This window comes from Saccopteryx leptura, chromosome 7 (assembly GCF_036850995.1).
Source record: "Saccopteryx leptura isolate mSacLep1 chromosome 7, mSacLep1_pri_phased_curated, whole genome shotgun sequence".
NCBI lineage: Eukaryota > Metazoa > Chordata > Mammalia > Chiroptera > Emballonuridae > Saccopteryx > Saccopteryx leptura.
This window is the reverse complement of record NC_089509.1, coordinates 17,184,034-17,198,258: the sequence shown is the minus strand read 5'-3', so window position 1 is coordinate 17,198,258 and position 14,225 is coordinate 17,184,034. Positions and strand designations below refer to the sequence as shown.

At 49.6% G+C, this 14,225-nt stretch overlaps 1 protein-coding gene across 6 annotated transcripts in view; it reads right to left on the bottom strand.

Annotated features, from left to right (window-relative positions):
* The window catches only part of MGAT5 (alpha-1,6-mannosylglycoprotein 6-beta-N-acetylglucosaminyltransferase), a 374,609-nt gene extending 361,601 nt beyond the window's left edge, over positions 1-13,008 (bottom strand). For 3 of the 6 annotated variants that reach the window (XM_066346312.1, XM_066346320.1, XM_066346314.1), the window contains exon 1: positions 12,593-13,008. The gene's annotated coding sequence lies outside the window, so the exon portion shown is untranslated. The remainder of the gene's footprint in view (positions 1-12,592) is intronic. The other 3 variants (XM_066346315.1, XM_066346316.1, XM_066346319.1) reach the window with 2 other exon arrangements.
* Between the last annotated feature and the right edge of the window lie 1,217 nt (positions 13,009-14,225).

Here is a 14,225-nt window from a genome sequence, read left to right as displayed (position 1 = left end):
GATCTGGGAAAAACATGTTCAGGAGACTTCAAGCAGTCAAGAGTTCAGTTGGGGGCTGGCTGGTGTAGGGTCACCTCAGCTGACAGAACCTGGCTCCTCCACGAGCACTCAGACCTCTCCATAAAGCTAGTCTGAGCATGTGGTGATGGTCAGAGCACACCCAGCTCTGTAAAAGGCTATTAGAAACACCTAGATTCTTCTGAACGCTGTTCCATCTGTTAACACCCCACTGGCCAAAGCAGGCCACATGGCCAATTCCAGTAGTGGGGGACAGAAGGGAAGGGGACTACAGTACAAGGTAAAGAGTGTGGACCCAGGGAGGCCATTAACCAGGGCCAATAGGACAATCAATCCACTGCAGGCAGTATTTATTGTTTGTCATCATCTAGGCAGAAGCAGAGAGATTTTACATTATTTTACATTTTCCCATTACCTTTTCTCATTTTGCTTTTCCACTATCACTTCTGAGGGAGGAAGGCAGAGTGAAAAGAACTGGGTTTTGGAATCAATGAGATGCACAGTTGCACCCTGACTCCACCACTTCTGGCTACATGACCCTGGGCAAGTTTCCCCTTGTAACAGCAGACCTGACAATTACATAAACTGCAACACGTAAGCATGAGCAACTCAGTGTCTAGCCACAGCGAACTCAAGCCTTAGATACTGGGTTTTGCAAATGGTTTATTTGAAAAAACAATCGGTCCTCCATATCCACTGATTTTAAATCCACAAATTCAACCAAATGCAGATTGAAAATACAATATATATAAAAAATCCAAGAGAGCTCCAAAAAACAGATTGTGAACTTGCCGCACCCCAGCACTGCTGACCCACGCAAATGAAGGATGGGTAGGCAACCCCTGCTGTGGCCCAGATGCAAATATAGTTTCTATGCAAACCCTTTGCCATTTTATATGAGAGTTAAGCACCCAAGAATTTTGGTATCCAAAGGGGATCCCCGAACCAATCCTGGTGAACACTAAGGGACAACTGAATTAAAAAATAAGAGCAACAAGGAAATTGGAAAAGTTCCCGTGACAGTAAAGTTCTTTGATAGAAAGGAGCAGTTCTTTTACATAAAGAATAGAAAACCATTTTTTTGCAAAAAGTTTCGAGGACTGTCGTAGACAGATAAGTGGCCCCCAAAGATGTTCAGTTCCTAATCCTCAGAACTGGTGGCTATGCTACCTTATAGGACAGATGTGATTAAGTTAAGACCTTGAAATGAGATTATCCTGGATTATCTGGGTGGGCTCAATCTAATCACATAGATCCTTAAAATCAGAGAGCCTTTTTTAGAATTTAATGTTTCTTGCATTTATGTAAACTTTGGCCTTCATTTATATAGTTACATACTTTTTTCACATATTGTATATCCAGACTGTAAATATACTTTCAAATCACTCCATGTTCCTCTATCTCATTTCAGTCTTTCGGGTGAATGTACTGTAATGCTTGTATGTAGAAATCCTATGAACAAATGGCTTCTGTCAATGATGCATTTATTTTAAATTGTTTAATTTTTTAATAATAAACCAAGACAGAAAAAGAAAATGGAAAAGTCAGAGAAACTTTCCCAACTGTTGGTACTCTGGTGCCCATCTGAAGGCAGAGGGACAGGACTCAGCAGTGCCGGCTCTGACGCTGGTGCCCATCTGAAGGCAGAGGGACAGGACTCAGCTCAGCAGTGCTGGCTCTGACGCTGGTGCCCATCTGAAGGCAGAGGGACAGGACTCAGCAGTGCCGGCTCTGACGCTGGTGCCCATCTGAAGGCAGAGGGACAGGACTCAGCAGTGCCGGCTCTGACGCTGGTGCCCATCTGAAGGCAGAGGGACAGGACTCAGCTCAGCAGTGCCGGCTCTGACGCTGGTGCCCGTCTGAAGGCAGAGGGGACAGGACTCAGCTCAGCAGTGCCGGCTCTGACGCTGGTGCCCATCTGAAGGCAGAGGGACAGGACTCAGCTCAGCAGTGCCGGCTCTGACGCTGGTGCCCGTCTGAAGGCAGAGGGACAGGACTCAGCTCAGCAGTGCCGGCTCTGACGCTGGTGCCCATCTGAAGGCAGAGGGACAGGACTCAGCTCAGCAGTGCCGGCTCTGACGCTGGTGCCCGTCTGAAGGCAGAGGGGACAGGACTCAGCTCAGCAGGGCCGGCTCTGACGCTGGTGCCCATCTGAAGGCAGAGGGACAGGACTCAGCAGTGCTGGCTCTGACGCTGGTGCCCATCTGAAGGCAGAGGGACAGGACTCAGCTCAGCAGTGCCGGCTCTGACGCTGGTGCCCATCTGAAGGCAGAGGGACAGGACTCAGCAGTGCCGGCTCTGACGCTGGTGCCCATCTGAAGGCAGAGGGACAGGACTCAGCTCAGCAGGGCCGGCTCTGACGCTGGTGCCCATCTGAAGGCAGAGGGACAGGACTCAGCTCAGCAGTGCTGGCTCTGACGCTGGTGCCCATCTGAAGGCAGAGGGACAGGACTCAGCTCAGCAGTGCCGGCTCTGACTCTGGAAAAAGCGGCACCAGCCTAGGAATGGCCCCTCCAACCTACAGAATTATAAAACAATAAGCTGTGTTGCTTTAAGCCACTAAGCCTGTGGTTATTTGTTACAGCAATAAAAGGACTACATAATTTTGTAATCTTTATCCTCAAGGTTGACAATGAGGATACAGAAAAGCCCCTCATGAAACCACCAGACTGCAGGAAAGAAAGTCTGGAACGTGGAGAACACCACGTAGGTGTGGAACAAGAAATGGAAAACTGGACTTGAGTCTGATTACAGCGGCAATTAGACAAAGGCATTATGATAGAATAAGTGTTGGGTAAATAAGTTTGTAAAATTTGTGTTATTTGGTTTTGCTCACTTATTGTTAAAAATGGCCGCTGACCATGTGAAACTGCTAATTACCTTCCTGCTTGGGAAGGGGCTTTGTTATGCTAACGTGTGCCGGAGGAGGGGTTTTGTGCCAAAAAGTTTTAAGAAGAAAGGAGAAGAAGGAGGCCATATCTTTGCAGAGTGAGAGCAGGGAGGACGTGTGCTGAGGAGAAGCAGCGGCCACGATGGCAGGGAAAGAGAAAGCAGCCAGTTTGTGCAGAGTAAGAAGCCATGTTGGCAGATGGGGAACCAGAGGTGACTTAGACTAGTGGGGGCCTTTGATTCTAGGAAAAATGGAAAAGACTCTCCTGGTTGTGGAACTGGAGAATGTGTGAGTGGGTTTTGGTGCCCTGTGTGTTTCTTGCCTGCCGGTTGCGAGGCTAGAATAAAGGAATGGCCCAGCAGCTTTTGGCTCCGCAGTTTCATTACCGTCTGTCCGAATCTGATGGGAACCTGCACCTGCCTGGCTGTGACCATGGCAACTACCAGGCTTACAATGAGCAACTCATTATTATGGACAACTTTTATTGCAGTCAATAGGAAAGTACAATAAAATCATTACTTATGCAAATGTACTAGGGGAAAAGCCTTATTAACAAAATCCTTCCATAGAAACTTTCTAGAGACATCATTTCACCGACGGCTACCCCAGATCTTCAGTTCAGTCCAACTCTGACCACTCCCACTTCTTTTCATAGACAATACAGTAAGGTAAGAAGCTCTAGCAATATGTAAAAATGGACACATACACACATTCATTCACTCCTCCCAAAAATCCCAATTTGTTGGGCTTCATGAGCCCAGGAACTATGCCCATAGGAAGGGAAAAAAGACAAAATGTCTATAAAGGTCCATTGATTTGAAAAATAGAACTCTAAACAGACACAACCAAACAGGACCTCAAAATTGGGAACACTCCTGGCCTGACTGTGGTGGCGCAGTGGATAAAGCGTTGACCTGGAAATGCTGAGGTCACCGGTTCGAAACCCTGGGCTTGCCTGGTCAAGGCACATATGGGAGTTGATGCTTCCAGCTCCTCCCCCCTGTCTCTCTCTCTCTCTCTCTCTCTCTCTCTCTCTCTCTCTCTCTCCTCTCTAAAATGAATAAATAAAATAAAAATTAAAAAAAAAAATTGGGAACACTCCTAAGAATACCCTTAAGGACAGACGAAACCAGAGCAGATGAGTATGGTGGGATGAGCCAGGAAGACGCACCAGTAGAGTCCCACAGATGTAGGAGAAGCTGAGATGCCTCATTTGACAGAGGAGAAACCGGAATCCCAGAGCCCTAATGACCTACATGAAGACAGCTAGCCCACCACTGAGAGCCTGCCCTGCCACAGTCAGTTTACCTTCAGTAAATGCCATGCTGTCTGCCTGATCATATGACTCGGCATCAGGCCCTGTACAAGGCACGGGAGCTTCCAGTTCTGCTTCCTGGGGGTCTACACTCCTTTCTGAGAAACCCATGGGTCCAGATGCATTTTTTTTTTTAGTAACCTGGGAAAAAAACTTTCCCTCTCTGGAGCTCAGTGGACATCAGAATAGCAAATAAGGAATGGTGAACCTATAGAAGAGAGCTGACTGAGAATATTTACCCAAAAGAATTACATCTGTGCATACTAAATAATATACAATGGTAAATCTAGCAAGCACAACAGTTAGAAATCATGTAAGGGTGAATCTAGCAAGCGCAACAGTCAGAAATCACATAAATGGAAGAAAGGTGACCATTCTCAGTCAATGGAGCTGAGAACTTTGTTAAAGAGGGAAGGCCCTCCTGATTGACAGAGGGGCTAGAAGCTGTGTTGGCAAAGGTCTTACAGACCTTTACAGGACAGGGGGTAAGGGAAGTACCCCCAAATGAAATGCCGATAGAAATATCGAACTCAGCATGAGGAACAGAGATGGCTTTTCCAGACAAGAAATATAAGACAAAGAATGGGTCATTGAGAAAACTCACTCACATGAACACTAGTAAATAAAAAACTAGCATTGAAAAGAACAGATGGTTTAACTTCTTTTTCTATTATTCATTTTAAAGAGAGGAGAGAGAGAGAGAGAGAGAGAGAGAGAGAAAGGGGGGGAGGAAGAAAGAGAGAGAAGGAGGAGCAGGAAGCATCAACTACCATAGATGCCTTGACCAGGCAAGCCCAAGATTTTGAACCAGCAACTTCAGTGTTCCAGGTGGACGCTTTACCCACTGCGCCACCACAGGTCAAGCAAGAACAGATAGTTAAAAAACAAACCAAAAAAAAACACCCCAGCTGCAATAAGATTGATATCAAACTCTCTGTGCTTTCAAAGCAGAGTCACAGTGGAGCAGCCATGAACATGGCACAGCCTGTGGCAGGGTAAACACCCTGCTTCCCCAGGGCGCTCGGACACACACCACAGCCAGGGGCCTGGGCATCTTCTGCTCCTTGAATCTCCAATCTCAAGAAAATCGATTCATGAAGGGAAGCAGGTTATTTCTAGGATAAGGAGTAAGGAATGAGTCTTTTTTATTTCTAAACATTCAAAACTGGACATCAAAAAGGTAGCGATGAAAGAGGGCTAGTTCTTGCTAGGTAAGCATTTCCGCTATCAACTACAGAGTGCCAGCAAAGGCAGAAATAACTTGAGTTTTTCCTGAGTATATCTTCCTTTTCCAAGAGGGAATTTTATTTCCTTAGGCCATCTGTATCATACAGCATTAGGACCAAACAGACCTTTGGAGAGAGAGAGAGAGAGAGAAAGAGAGAGAGAGAATGTGAGTGTGACAGAGAGAGACAGACAGGAAGGGAGAGAGATGAGAAGCATCAATTCTTTGTTGCAGCACCTTAGTTGTTCAATGATTGCTTTCTCATGTGCCTTGACCTGGGGGGCTACAGCAGACCAAGTGACCTCTTGCTCAAGCCTTGTTCAAACCAGATGAGCCCGTGCTCAAGCAGGCGACCTCCGGGTTTCGAACCTGGGTCCTCTCCATGTCCCAGTCTGATGCTCTATCCACTGTGCCACGGCCTGGTAAGGCAAACTTTGGAGAGCTTGTTCAATCCTATTAACTTTTTCAGCCTAAGAACTGAGGCCCAAAGTGGTCAGATGGGCTGAATGAATGGGCTCTTCATTTGCACACTGCCTTATTCTTGAATTTAATTCTTGTGTGTGGGCCCTGGGCAGGCCTAGATATCTTGAGCAGTTAAGGACTGTTTATGGGCCAGAAACTTCCAGAACCAGGAACAGATGAGAGTGCGCTGTGCCTGACTGCAACCCAGGTCACATGAAAGGAAGGAAAGCAAAGGGAGGGAAACGGTGCTCGCGGCACGCCCAACTGGAAAATTCCAAGTAAGAATATCCCAGTGGCCGGAGAAATTCCTACAGGGCCTCAGCAGTCTTTCCAGGGTTCCACATACACTGTGGGAGTGTCTTCACTAACCCTTCGTTGGAACGGTTACAGCCCTGACTTCTCCGCCAGGTCACCCCTTGCCAACCCATGCTCCTAAAGAGTGGAAATCAATGCTGAGAGGGGCCACGAGCCAGACAGAGAGAGCTAGAGAAAGAGAGAATAAGAATTTCAGTGTGAAACATGAAGTCCATCCCAACTACATTTCTAAGGTAGCAAACTTAAAAGGTGGTATAAAAAAAGGGAACACTTCACTTAAAGGCACAAAAGTTGCCTGACCTGTGGTGGTGCAGTGGATAAAGCGTCAACCTGGAAATGCTGAGGTTGCCGGTTCGAAACCCTGGGCTTGCCTGGTCAAGGCACATATGGGAGTTGATGCTTCCAGCTCCTCCCCACCTTCTCTCTCTGTCTCTCTCTTCTCTCTCTCTCCCTCTCTGTCTCTCTCTCCCTTTCTCTCTCCTCTCTAAAATGAATAAATAAAATTAAAAAAAAAAAAAAAAAAAAAAAAGGCACAAAAGTTGCTACTCTCCTGTTTGAAAAGAAGGAACTTGTGCACACCCACTTGCTCCCCATCAGAATCTAAGGTTAAGGGTTGTGAACGGACAGAGGGTTTTAGGAGTGGGAGGGACAGATGCCAAAAGACCAGTCACATTCTCTTTCATATCAACTCCACGAAAAAGCAGGCACCTATCTGTTATCAACTGTTCCTGTGGGCTGAGAGGGTCAGGATCGAGGCGCGTCTTCCCCACTGCTCTCTGCTGGTGAGAACTGGAGCAAGTCCTTTTACCTCTCTGCTCCTCCATGATAGCCAGAGGAGCAAAGGTCAGAGGGATCTTCAAGTTCTTTCCAGTACCTTAGACTTCTCTTGGGTTTAGCTGGAAAGAAGGTGCTGGCTAGTACAGGGTGAGGTTCACAGCCTTTACAACTAAGCATAATCCAGCTAACATGGGCCCTGGACCTAAAACACCCGGGTTCAAATCCTCACCCTGCCACTTGCTAGCTGTGTGTGATTGTCACCAGGTTTCATAAACTCCAAATGTCCCAGTCTCTCTATGTATAAACAGGGAATGAATGGCATTAGTATCTACCTCAGTGTTGCAGTAGAGAAGTAAAATACAAAAGAAGTATTTGCAATCATGCCCAATACAGAAGTACATTTTTTTCATCACCATCTCCATTTTCTCTCCCACATGATCTTGAAATTTCTCCATCAAGACATGTAATCGCTACAACTGATCACCAACACAACAAACTCCCAAGGGTGGACTGGGCCATGAAAGAGACCCAAACGTCTGCAGTGGAAGACTGTCCTGTGGAGGGTACTTACGAAGAGCGTCGTAAGAATGATAGGACCTACAAGCCATCTGCTCACAACTACACCACCAAGAGGTGCCAATGGGGGGGGGGGGGCGGCAGAATACATCCCCTCCAGGGCCAGCCACAAAATTCAGAGAGGGATGCAAACAAGTAAAGCTGTTATTCTAGGGGTAACCCTGAAGTGCTGACTTGTTTGTATGTAACTAAGTTGCAAATACCAGTACTTAACTTACAAGTAACAAAGTACTTGGATAAGCTACTCCATGAGTTCATGGGTGGAGAAATACTCCTTAGCCATCCTCCCTAATCGCGCCAGCTGGGGCCATGGTCCAAAAGCAGAAAGACAGGCATGGCAGTAGGGGTGCCAGTTTACAGGGAGAACCGCTCCCAACAAATCCAGCCATGAGAGCTTCTCCCCTTTGCCTCTCCTGATTTTTGAGGCCAGACTAAAGGCCCAGCAGAAAAGCCTGTTTTCTTTCCAGAAAGTTATGTGTTCAGACAAAAGAGCTGTGGGATTTTGAAGAATCAGTGATTCCTTCAGCCCTTCTCATATACACATGGAGCCTTCCAAATGTGACAAAGTCAAGGGAAGGATTCATTTCATTGTGGCAATGGGGGAAAAATGAGTAAAACAATACAAGTGGGCAAACACAGCTCTAGTCCCAACTCTTCTGGTTGAAAACATCGTTACAGTACTAAGGCTCCTGGGACCCACGCTGGCGGCTTTCCAAGAGCTATTAGTTTGTGTTAACACACTGAAAGAGAAGGTCAGATAGATTAAAAGTGAGGAGGTAATTTTTGAAAAGGACATATTTATACCCAGCACCAGCACAGAGCGTGGCTCATGGTGCTGCCCGGTGAATACTCAGGGAGTACACCTGTGGTGACCTGTGAGGTCACCACAACTATGCTCAGATCTGTGATGTTGACACAGGATGCAAGAGAGTATTGGGACAAGGCTTAGATTCAAAATGCTAAGAAGATGGGGAGAGCCCTGACCTGATAGCTCCATTGGTTAGAGTGTCATCCCGATACCCCAAGGTTGCAGGTTCAGTCCCCAGTTGGGGCACATACAAGAATGAACCAGTGGGCAGATGGATGGGTGGATCAACAAATTGATATTTCTCTCCCCCCCTTCCTTTCTCTCTAAAGTCAATCAATAAATTTTTTAAAAGGTGGGGAGATCTTTACTCAAACAAATTTAAAAGTATAGCTATATTTTAGCTATTAAAAGGGACTCTAGCCCTGGCCGGTTGGCTCAGTGGGAGAGCGTCAGCCTGGCATGCAGGAGTCTCGGGTTCGATTCCCGGCCAGGGCACACAGGAGAAGCACCCATCTGCTTCTCCACCCCTCCCCCTCTCCTTCCTCTCTGTCTCTCTCTTCCCCTCCCGCAGCTGAGGCTCCATTGGAGCAAAGTTGGCCCGGGTGCTGAGGATGGCTCTATGGCCTCTGCCTCAGGCACTGGAATGGCTCTGGTTGCAACAGAGCAATGCCCCAGATGGGCAGAGCACCACCCCCTGGTGGGCATGCCGGGTGGATCCCGGTCGGGCGCATGCGGGAGTCTGTCTGACTGCCTCCCTGTTTCCAACTTCAGAAAAATACAAAAAAAAAAAAAAAAAAGGGAATCTATACTTCAAGGCAATTATGAACTTTTAAGGAAGCCTAGTAAAACTTGCACTGACAAGAATGAAATTTATTTTTGACGCAAATTTCTCAACTGTCATCCACGTGGCGCTCCCCCAAATATAAAGTTATTTCTTCTTTTTTCAAGTACCTGAATTCTGAGACACATACACCTTCCTTCAGCCAAAACTTTATGTTAGCTGTTGACCTGACTCACCAGGATCCCTGCCCAAAGTCTGACATCCATCATAACAAACCCCAGCAACAATACTCCAGATAGCACATGCTTTCCTGAGACCTACTGTAACAGCATCAACACAGAACACCATCCCAGACCAGATCTGTTCTGAGAAGTGAATTTTCACCCCGACTTCTTTCCTACAAATTGTTTTTGTTGTTACTGTTCGGGACTGAGATAGGCACCCTAGGTTTTTGGGCTGTTAGGATGAGTGCAGAGCTCCCCTGTCTGGAGGCCTTTTAGGTTTTCTCCAGTTACCAACCTGATGTCCATGTAGTCAGCCTGCAGTGGAGAGGCCTGAGAAATGAAGTGTGGAGGATGGAGAAGAGGGCGACCTCTGCCCGGTTCAGGGGCTGGGAGAAGAGGAGAAGGAAGCTGCTTTGCCTGACACCAGACTCTGGCAGAACTCGGTGCCTGGACATAAGATTTGGGATTTTCCTTTCATCTCCTTTGTTTCAGCCTGCCTTCCAGGATCTGGGAGACTTGTGGGAATCACTAGGAGATTAGGAGTCTGCAGCCCTGGTTTGGGGCTTCACAGGGCTTGCCCCTACATAAGCGGCACTGGTTGGCTTTAAGGTGGGCTGCAGTGGCAGCAGGGCTGAGGGGCTCGCCCAGATCTGCCCGTGGCGTTTGTGTTTCAGCTAATGCTGCAAAGCAGCTCACAGGCTTTCGGATTCTATCAGCAGTGTGCATTTCAAGTGCTTTGTGTTTGGAAGTGTGAATACAGTACTCATTTATATATAGTCACACATTCATATAGGTTTTTATAAAGAAGCATGGGCATATGCAAGTGCATATGCAGTGTTCTTTGGGAGCGTCTTGGAGCTGGAAGGGACCTCAGAAGATCATAAGAATTCAAATTTTCTCCCTTTCAATTCAGTGTCTCAGTTTAAAAATAACCAACCAGCCTTGTGCCCAGCTGGCTTCCCAAAACATTTGATGCCAGAATCCCCCTGTGATCCTAGCCAACGGAGAAGCCTTTGGCCTCTTGCTGGAAAAGTGTAGCTTCTCAGGATCTGGTCTAGATGCACTCTGACACTTGACATGACTTTTCCTAATGTTCCACATAGGTAGTATCTAAGTCACTGCAGAGCCAGACTGATTTTGGTAGGGGATAAGCAGTGACTAGTGCTCCCTGCAGCAATGTCTTAACAAATTGCAAAGAGCAGTCATCAGTAAGACTTGGGCTGGAAAGTTTGTGTCCTTTCCCACTGTGTGGTTGTCCAGGCAGGTAGTTGCTCTGCCTCTTCCCAAAAGTAGTGGGGACTCATTTTTATTACCTCCTCCTGGGTCTGGTGTCAGGCAAAGCAGCTTCCTTCTCCTCTTCTCCCAGCCCCTGAACGGGGCAGAGGTCACCCTCTTCTCCATCCTCCACACTTCATTTCTCAGGCCTCTCCACTGCAGGCTGACTACATGGACATCAGGTTGGTAACCGGAGAAAACCTAAAAGGCCTCCAGACAGGGGAGCTCTGCGCTCATCCTAACAGCCAAAAAACCTAGGGTGCCTATCTCAGTCCTGAACAGTAACAACAAAAACAATTTGTAGGAAAGAAGTCGGGGTGAAAATTCATTTATCAAGACAGATCTGTGATGGTCTGCCCATCATGAAAATCTGCTTTATGATTTTCTCAAATCAAAAACAGGAGACCTCTGATCCTGGGTCAAGGTTTTGAGCGTGAAGGACACACTGGCTAACATGGTGGTGGGGTGGAGGCTCTCGGAGTTAAAAACCAACCTAATGTCTCAGGTCCTGACAATTGGGGGGCGCGGTGGGACCACCAGCTTCCCACTTGCCTCTTTAGAATGAGATCCTGCCTCTAACACTTAGATTCACGTGTTTCCAAATGCGGGGTTGCCATCCCACCTGAACCCCACATAAAGCTCATTTGTCTCCTCACTAATTTCTTAGCCTCCTAAGTACCAACCTTCCCTAACTAGACTACCAAATTCAAGCGCAGAAAGCGGAGTCGGCCCAGGGCCGCGCCTGGCAGAACTTCCGGGCCCAAGACTTCACCTGGGGCATCTCTGAAAACCATCTGCGTCGCCTGGTTCCGGCATCCCTGCAGCAGAGAGAAGCACCCAGTTGGTGCTAGCTGGTGCTCCCAAACCCGCAGGATAATGCAAGCGGCACCTCTTCTCTACCGCGCGGTATCTATGAAACCAAGGCTTTGTGTGTGTCAGCGAGTGTGTGCGCCAAGGGCCCCGTGCTCACACACCCCCTGCCACCCAGTCTGCTCACTGCACGGGGTCCGTGCGCGGGGCGAGCGCATCGCGAGCGGGTCCACCCCGCAGGCGGCCGCACCGCCAGGCCTCTGGCTACCCGGCCTGGGACCTGGCCTCAGGGAGCGGGGGATGACATCCACGCCTCTGTTCCCCGCCTCACAGGCGACAGGAGAAGCGCCGGAGGCAGGACTAAGGCGATGCAGGGAACCGGAACAGCAAAGGGCGACAGGCGGGCGCCGCGCCCCCACTCTAGCGCCCCGTCGCCCCCAACTTTGTGAGCAGCGGGCCAGGAGGGGACTGGGGCCGCTAGCGACTCGGCAGGAAGTTCCCAAGGCCGCACTGAGCATGCTCTCGAGGAGTGCGCGCGGGTGTGGACTCTGCGCTCCCCGTAGCCTCTCCGGCCAGGCGGGCTGGCCCAGCGCGCGGGCGGGATCGTGGCCGCCGCCGTCTCCAAGGGGTGGGGGCACCGCTGGACTTCCCTGATCAGCCAGACCAGAGCGCCCGTCCTGCGACCGAGGTCCAGTCTCTCTTCTTTCTCCTCCTCACTGGCCTGAGGCTCAGTTCGTCCTGCGCGGCCAGGTCCGAGGAACCCCAGCCTGGCCCACACCCCCAGCATAACCCCACCAAGGCTCCTCCACAGTCTGTGCACCCATCTGCATCCCCAGCCGCTCGCCACCGGCCCGCATAACCTAAGCTTCCTCTGGTCAGTCCTTGAAAAGCCCACGAAACCTCCACTGGATATGGGCTTCCACCGGCAGGTGGGCGCCTCAAGGCGCGTCCCCGGCTGCACTCCCGGGTCCCGCAGAGCGGCCGTGGCTGGGGCACCACGCAGGCGGCAGAGGGGAAACGCGAGAAAGCCCCAGGCTGCGCCACCCTGGATACAGGCTTTCCCCGCCCGCACCCAGCTCCCTCTGCCCTCCACGGTCCGCTCTGCGTGCATCTTACCGAGGGGATGGCGAGTTACAACGCGATCGCCCTGACCCAGTGGCTCTCACCTCCTTGTCGAGGAGCAGCAGCAGCCGGGAGCGCCCGCCCGTAGCCGTCCCCGTGGGGCCCAAGGCGCAGCGGGACAGGGAGTTGCGGCGCCCCGAGCCTGCGGCGCAGCTACCAAGGCTGGATCGCGCCCGGGGCCACCGCGGCAGCCTCGGGAGCCGGGAGCCGCAGGGCCGCCGCCAAGCTGTTCGCGGCAGGGACGGTCTGCAAACTCCAAGCCCTGGCAGAGCCGCGCAAGGCGCGTCCACACCCGGTCCGGACACGGCAGAGACACTCCTCGGGAGCTCAGCAGACCGGGGCTGGGAATCTGTCCGCAATTTCTCCCAACCCTCGCTTACCCGACCTCTCCACTCTCCAACTTCTCCCCGCTTCTGGGCTCGTGGCTCTGGGAGGCAGGGATTCCGGCCAGGGACGTTCGGCAAATTCCCCGCCTCCCCAGCGGAGCGCTCAGCCAATTCGGAACGCCCCAGCCTCTCAGGGGCCGTCTGCAAACTATCAACCCTGTTGGGGAGGACTTCTACCAACCAGACTTGAACGCAGCCCAAAGGAAGAAAGAAGGGAGAAAGACAGTTTGATCTTGGCCATAAATAATATTCTTAGCAAGGTCAGGAGCAGTGTGCAAATGCTGATATAGCCCTGTGTCCTCCAGAGCGGCTGTCCAGACCCTGAGGCACCAGGTCCCTTCCAGCTATGAAGTCCTGGGAGGAGAGACTGAGCTCAACCACCTCAACATGCCCTGAGCCTCAGTTTTCACTCCCATAAATTGGGTTACCATATATGAAGTAGTATGAGTTTCTGCCACTTGGTTTTTGTGGCGTTGGGCAAGCCATTTAACCACATGAATTTAACCTCTTTATCTATTGAACATAATAAATGCTGCTTCATGAGGTTATATTGAAGATGAAATAAAATGTATGTAAAGTACTTAGCTATACCTGCACACAGTAGGCACTCAATAAATAAATTCCATTTCTCTTTCATTCCTCCCACCCCACCTCATATTTTATAAGCACTGTGGACAGGCTAGCTGAACATTGTACTGTTGTAAATTCAAAAAGAAACGAAACTCATCCCACACCCTGAAGGCACCCCAGAGAACACTGGCTGACAGGACATTAGGTTCAGCCAAGCCCTGGAGATACTGTGTACATTTACACCACTAAGCACTATAGATCATTGTCAAGTAATATTAGGATGCAAGGAGAGCGAGTGGCCTGATGGGTTACTTAGGGGTAGAAATGTAACAGGGTTCCTAACCCCAGCAAGTTCCAGGCCTTGTAACCAGTCAGTCAGGTTACTGTCTGAGAGTGTATGTTCAACTGCCTCTTTTGTTCCCTACAGGATTCTCCATCCCCATTTCACTGTCCTCCCTGGGATTTTCCTGCTTGAACTCAGATCACCCCATCCTGCTGTCCACCCTCCTCCACACAGGGGCACTTAAAAACAAAGAAGTGTGGAAATAGACTTAGTCCAATTCCCTCATTTTGTAAGTGAGCTCTCTCAGGCCACCGAGTTAGTTAGAGAGGTTTCCTGACCCCAGGATCTTAACTTAATAGAAAACACCCTAAGGCCTCTCTTGTATTAA